General features: G+C 42.2%; 1 long non-coding RNA gene across 1 annotated transcript; it reads left to right on the top strand.

The window, feature by feature from the left end:
- The first annotated feature begins 3936 nt into the window (after positions 1-3936).
- On the top strand, positions 3937-5999 carry LOC134468404 (uncharacterized). Its single transcript, XR_010038790.1, has 3 exons — positions 3937-4026; positions 5488-5568; positions 5732-5999. It is a non-coding gene; the product is annotated as an uncharacterized LOC134468404 (long non-coding RNA).
- Positions 6000-6641: the final 642 nt, after the last annotated feature.

Here is a 6641-nt window from a genome sequence, read left to right as displayed (position 1 = left end):
TTTGTAATCTCACTTTTCTACAATAAATTGTATCCTGATTTGACCCTTTTAATAACGAAGACGTCAAGACTTAGGCCTTTCTTATTTTTGTGAGCAAGTTAGTCAAACACAACGCAGAGTTTTCAGCGTTTAATATTTGTTGGAGAAGAGGATTTTGGAAACATCCAAAATCTAACACTCTTAACCACTAAGGCAACACTGTCAGTGCACTGTCTATCAGATAAAATAAGATAATGTCTTATTGGGTACGGAGTACAAGGTCAGCTCAGGTACAGGGGAGCAACAAAATAAATTGGACTTAAATAGTAATCTTTGATTATTGTACATTGTGTAATGATGTGGATGAAATTGAAACAACCCATTTTATTAGATGTGGGCTACTAATGCTACCCCTGTTTTCAATGTTGACAAACAGGCCGCTGTGTGCGCAGACAGGAATACCAAAATGCTACGTGACTAGGTGTTAAACATAGGAAGTCCCATTTGAGCAGTGCAATGCATAGTCAGAACCTGTTTTTTAGTTGGCTGGATGTTGTGGAGGTTTCCATGGTTGGCACTCCTACCAACGACTTTCTGGGAGAACATCTCATCGTGTGTAGGCCTATATCAGAATCGCATATGCTTTCTAAATGAAGTGATATCGTATCACGCCTATCACACGTGAGAGCAACGTTTGATCGACAGCAGCTTCCAAACAATCAGGCTGCGTCCGTTAAGTGTTATACCAAAGAATTCCAAGTGATAATATCTTCTCCTGAACGGTGTCATCAAAAGTACTGTGCTGGTCCTAATGACCATTCAATCATTTGTGTTCATTTATGTGTTTTCCCTTGAGTAATTTACCAAAGCGTCTCATTCATAGTATGTTAACGCCATCTACTGGCCAGTTTATATACAACAGGTTCAATGAAAGCTCTCTTCTCTAGTTCTCATTGCGCGCACGCACTTCTCGTTTGGAACGAGAGTTCCGTTGGTAAACAAACTGCAGTTAAAGTGGAAATGAAGCAGTGACCTAATATAGGGGTCTATAACACCAGTAAGATAAGCCAGCAAATATATTTTTTTTTGAAGTCTGAAATTTAAGCCGTTAATAAAAAAAATAAAGCACAAACACGTAACGTTTCTGTTAACGTTTCCAGCCAACAGCGGGTGACGTCACGCGAATGGTAGTGTCCTATAGAGCTCTTCAGCGTTGACGTCAACTTGTATGCGGCGTTTGGACTTCCGGTTCGATGGCGATTTTTCACATTGCAAAACGCCATAGAGATTCAGGTTTGGCAAAAATATAAGTTGCACGGCAACAACGAACATTAGCGTGTCCCCGCATCCCTTTCTCATTAGTGGAACGGATCGTATCATCATGTTGGTGTATTCACATGTTAAATCATGACGATTATAATTCAATATTGCTAACCCCTTTCTGATCATTAAAACTTCCGAACTACATACTTTCCTTTGGTTGCCATGGGTACAACACTCCGCACGTACATGCCGGCGCCGCTTCTGTAGTCGCCAAAAGCTTCCGGGTTTAGCATATGGACGCAACATCGTATTTATGTCGAAGTTTGACACAAAATGATCAACCATGTCATACCTACAGCCTATTTTTAACACCCTCGACAGTTTGCGGGGGTTCGCTAAGCGCGTGCTTGCACTCGGAGCTTATTTGAAATTTACCCCTATTCATTCTCAATGGAGGCCGGAAGCCGATACGAACCAGGAAGTCCTTAAATGCTAACATTAAAGACTACAATCTACTACATGCTTCCGCGTTACTGAAGAACTCTATTCCTAATGCTGTTATGATAGTAGTGAATTAAACATTTGGGACTTGCGTGGCTGATTATGAGCTTATTTGCTTAACCCAAATGAAGCAAGAATATGTGTTTGGGTGGGACAGAACAAATATGAGGCATGAAGGCAGACAAGACATCCCATCACATGAACCACAGGTAAACAAGCAGCTTTTTTTTGCTAAGGTGACAAGTCGCTAACAAATTTTGGTATGAGCCAACATGATCACTATTCATAATCGTGCGATGTTGCAGTTCCCTACCTTCATCTTCCGATGATTTCGCCAACATTTTCCAAGTGTAGCCTTGGCCGTAAAGTTGAAAGGGTTGAATAAAATTTGATTTTTCTTTAAAGAGGACAATTGCACGACTACGCCACCAGGGGACTCTCACCCCTAGAGTATTACCCAGAACACACTTCAATGTGGACACGCAAGGTTCGTAGACTAATGACACCAGAGACCAAAGTTAGAAAAATACAAAATGGTATACTTTATTTTTATTACAATTGACAATGTTTTTAAAAAGGTACCGTTCACAGAATTAAATCCCTCACTCACTCAACACTTTCACTCACACGGTAGTATGGGAGCTAGGAGGGGAGGGTCAAAGTGAACAGGGCTGAGGCCTGCCAGCAGGGGGCCAGCTACTGAGAAATGAAGGGGAGCTTACACCATGCAAACACACGTGACACACTCACTACCAATCAAACTAAAGAAAATAAAGAAAACTCAAAAAAAGCACAGCAAACCAAGGAAGAATAAGTAAATAAATCAAAATCACTGCAAACACTAAACTACAAGAAATTCAAACGGGCATACGTGATCACATACATACGCAGGAAATACCACCACCTTTGGGATCTACTGCCACCCTGCTTTGGGCACTCAGCACCTGTAAAATAAAGAAGAAAAGGAGAGGTAAGGGGAGGATCAGAGTAATACAACACAAATAAACAAAAGAAATGACTCAATCACGCCAGTTACAGACTAAGGGGAGGGGAAACTGGATCATTGATGATCCGCAGCTGACCTAAGCCTCCCACCAGAGTTAACATGCACTTGACAAACAAACAATTGTTTGCTACCACACAGGGAAGGAGTAGGCGTGATTGGTCTCAACCAAAAATGAGTATAAATAAGGCGCTTGTAGCCTTAAATGAAATAAACAAATGGTACAACAGAAAAGAGATTTACCGAAAATAAACTACAACCCAGGCCCAATAATAAGACAGCCCACTGGCTATCTACAGCTATGACAAAAAGGGCCTCCTGCCAGTGGTGGAACTTAAGCAGGACAAAAACAAAACAAAATCCCCCAATTTAGTAACCCAAAAAAGGAAATGATCCCCACACACACACACATACACAATTTGACGAACACGCCCACACAACCACACACACACACACACACACACGTTCACACCGCAAATGTTAAAAAGCGATAAGGCCGTTTAAAGTGCTTTAGTGGTTGGTGCTTCAGTCACGGCTCTCGTTGTGTAGGCGGCTAGTTCAAGGTTACACCAGCCAGAGAAGCAGCACTCAGTAGAATTTGGCGTTGGCAAGAACAGCAGCAGCAACAGAGCAAAACCGGCAACACCAGGTGATTCACAACTTCGCCTACTCCCAGCGAAATGCGTAGACTTCAGAGCATCAGTGCTTCATTAGCGACGGCACAAGCACATTTGGGAATTCACCGTGCACGACATGCACCGCTAGGCACGACCATAGAAAAGGTTCAATCACTGGCAGAGAGGTCGCCTCGCAAAGTTGAGCATATGCTGACCGAGACCGCAGAGCCAAACGGTGGGGACACAGCCACAAGCAAACAGGAAGGGGTGTGACAGGAACCAGCAAGGTGAGGGGGGACGGATTGTCGCGCCTCCAGAGTTCAAACAAAGAAAGTAGATCCAACCTCTCTGGTTCAAAGTTACCCACAAATAAATAGGGTGGCGACGCACGCCATTGGCTAAGCCCAACACAGAGCACTTGACTCAGTGCGTCTCGCTACACAAGCAGAGTAGCAGTCGGCTGCAGGCTGAAGCTGGTTGGACGTCCCCAGGGACATTCCAAACGGCGGACGTCCCCAGGGACGTTCCAAACGGCGGCCATATTGATAACGTCAAGGCTCCCGTCCAAGTTGATAGCCATATTGATAGGATCACCGGCACGAGCTCAGCCAGCCGAAGCGGACAACGAACCTCGCAGACGAAATCACGGAAAATACAATGACAGTAAGTGAGAAATACACGTCCATGCTAACATGATATTTGTCATCAATGATGTTTTAATATTTTCGAACAGTGTTTTTTGTGTGTTGCACATCGATATCGATATTGTTCGGCTGTGGCTGGTGGCATGTAGGCCTACTTGAATGTGCTAGCCAGCCAGCCTTACTGACAAACCGCGGTTATCTCAGCTTTAGAAGTATTTCGGCAAATGGCAATAAACACTTTAACAGTTCCATCGTGAACTAGCTGTATTCAAAGCTTTTTAAACTAAGAATGAGAGTGCCTTAGAATTGTTTCATTAAACATTACACCAATGCCAACGAAAGATCCGATGGACGTGGTCGTTGGTCGCATATGCACTATGTTGCTAAACGATAACACGTGGCTAACTATTTGGCACATAGTTTGATGGCTATTCTTCGAGGCCGTTTCAAAGTGAAGTGTTTGCCATGTGTTAGTTGGCTATTCTTGCACGGCAGAGTGTCTTTATCGCGTGCTACGCGGCTTTTATGCCGACGACGACTGGCCCCTGGCTACTGCTGTGCTGGGAGTGTTATGTTCTAGATGGGGGGAGTTATAAATAGGGGTGGGTGGGGGATGTATGTTTCAGGGCAAATGTTCTGTTCTGTTCTGTTGTCCCTTTTTGTTTTGAAGAAAAAACTATTTATTTTTTTGTAAACAGCAAAACCTTTTTTTTCTTGAATGTTCTATTTAAATAATTCATAATAAATGACCATGATCTCTTTCAGAATCTGTGATGATATCCTAATCTTGTTGATTTCATCTAGCTGGTGCTATGGGGGAAGGGATGGTGGCCTCACCTCATAACCCGGATTAACAATTTCTTTGTTTTCAGAAACCAATTATGACCAATTATGTAATGATGTTTTAATTAATCGTGTTTTCATTTCTGTGTTAACTCAACTCTGAGCAGAGATGTCAAAAGTAAAAGTACTTTTGTGGTGTAATTACAACACTTGCACATGGTAGGCCTATTACATAGCTGTTACAGCATTTACTCCATTGTAACTAATGGGATAGATGGACTGTACTAAAAAACACTGAAAACCTGACAAGGACCCACCATAAACTTGATCCAACCAGTGCACAGTTAGCTGATCGCCAGACAAGTACACAGATCTACTGTGTTTACTCAGATAAGTTATTTGTGTAGGAAGGAAACTTTTTTTTTTTACTTTTACTTTTGACACCTCTGACTCTGAATGTTGTTTACCTCTTTCAGGTCAAGTCTGCCTGGAGATACAGAGCCACAAGGCCGCAGGAGAAGATACCAGGCGAAATGAAAGATGTGAATACGTGTTAGTGATTTGATGTATTTGGATAATGCTTTGTAATTTGGTTGCATGGCGGTCTGAAAGAGTCACGAGGCCTAAAGATAAGACACGGTTTTGCACATGGGTGAAAATGTATGAAAAGTAAAGTTTTAATCTAATGTCTTTTTAGGTCGAAGATGCAGAATTCGGGACATCAGAAAAACAGCTTGACGTGTTGCTGCACTTCCTTTCACCTGTAACCAAACTGTCAGTAAGTGGTTGATGCATGGTGTCACTAACTTGATATATTTGATTCTAGACACATCTGGAGGGTGGACTGCATGATTAACATTTGTACACACATACAATCTCAATGTGGTTTTCTATAGCAGGATATGGATGCTCCATTTCAAAGTTGTGTGTTGCCGGTGGAGTGGATTGTGCTCTTGTGTGCAGGTGTGTGTTGGTGTTCCAAGCAGACGAGCAAGGCATGAGCATGAGGGCCATGGGCTAGACGTAAGGAAGCAGATGGGCAAGTCAAAGGCCATGAAGTAGGAACAATGGAGACCGTGGGCGAAGAGGAGGTGGCAAGATTATCGGAGTGACCCTATCAAGGCTCAAGATTATTCAAGCAACCCAACCTGCTTATTTTGAGATTTCATGTGCTAAGATTAATAAATCATCATTATTATACAAACAGTGTTCAACCTCTCCGTCTCAACTTCTTCCTAATGAACAATTCAAGTCTGCTTTATTAGTCAATGTCTTAACATGTGCTGGTCATATAAAGAAATGAATGCCTATACATATAGGCCTATAGACGTAAGTGCAAGACTGGGCAACAGAAAACTTGCACAGAGCAGGAACCAGCTAACAGGATTACCAACAGGATTGTAAAACAGTTAATAATTGTATGCTGCCATTGGTATAATAGTCATGATTTCATGAACCCAGTCATTCAAGTGTTATTGTGTAATAACTTAATACACAAGGACGATGAGACTCGGGTATAAATGTCACAGTTGATGTTTGCATTGTAACTATCAACTGATTGACCCACCCCAGAATACAGACTTAAAACGCGGCCAACGTTCTAGTACACTCAGCGTAGGGTAGCCTACTAGTGTAACATCAATTCACACAACACATTTCGAGTATCCTAATGTTTTATTGCATAAACATGTTATTATTCAGCTTTTAATGCCTTGTGCAGCGTGGAACCTCGAAGTAGATTAAACAATTCGAATGTGAAATCATGCCGCTAGCAAAGTTCAAATAAAAACAAAGATAGGCCCTATCGGCCTATTACCACACTATTTGAGCATGAAAAAGAACGAAAATCAG

Source organism: Engraulis encrasicolus, chromosome 18 (assembly GCF_034702125.1).
Source record: "Engraulis encrasicolus isolate BLACKSEA-1 chromosome 18, IST_EnEncr_1.0, whole genome shotgun sequence".
NCBI lineage: Eukaryota > Metazoa > Chordata > Actinopteri > Clupeiformes > Engraulidae > Engraulis > Engraulis encrasicolus.
This window is presented reverse-complemented; position numbering and strand designations above follow the sequence as displayed.